The following is a 564-nucleotide window of genomic DNA, read 5'->3' on the forward strand; positions in this document are numbered from 1 at the left end:
AAGTCAAGTGGGCCTTAGGAAGCATCACTATGAACAAAGCTAGTGGAGGTGATGGAATTCCAGTGGAGCTATTTCAAATCCTGAAAGATGATGCTGTTAAAGTGCTGCGCTCAATATGCCAGCAAATTTGGAAAACTCAGCAGTGGCCACAGGACTGGAAAAGGTCAGTTTTCATTCCAATCCCAAAGAAAGGCAATGCCAAAGAATGCTCAAATTACTGCACAATTGCATGCATTCATCTCACATGTTAGTAAAGTAATGGTCAAAATTCTCTTAAGCCAGGCTTCAGCAATATGTGAACTGTGAACTTCCAGATGTTCAAGCTGGTTTTAGAAAAGGCAGAGGAACCAGAGATCAAATTGCCAACATCCGTTGGATCATGGAAAAAGCAAGAGAGTTCCAGAAAAAACATCGATTTCTGCTTTATTGATTGTGCCAAAGCCTTTGACTGTGTGGATCACAATCAACTGTGGAAAATTCTGAAAGAGATGGGAATACCACACCACCTGATCTGCCTCTTGAGAAACCTGTGTGCAGGTCAGGAAGCAACAGTTAGAACTGGAC

The 564-nt window shown here is 42.2% G+C and overlaps 1 protein-coding gene across 1 annotated transcript in view; it reads left to right on the top strand.

Annotated features, from left to right (window-relative positions):
• DMXL2 (Dmx-like 2) overlaps positions 1-564 on the top strand; it is a gene marked incomplete at its 5' end in the record, with an annotated part of 169,766 nt that overhangs the window by 79,202 nt on the left and 90,000 nt on the right. The gene's annotated exons all lie outside the window — the stretch shown is intronic.

Source organism: Bison bison, unplaced genomic scaffold, assembly GCF_000754665.1.
Source record: "Bison bison bison isolate TAMUID 2011002044 unplaced genomic scaffold, Bison_UMD1.0 scf7180017864118, whole genome shotgun sequence".
Lineage (NCBI taxonomy): Eukaryota > Metazoa > Chordata > Mammalia > Artiodactyla > Bovidae > Bison > Bison bison.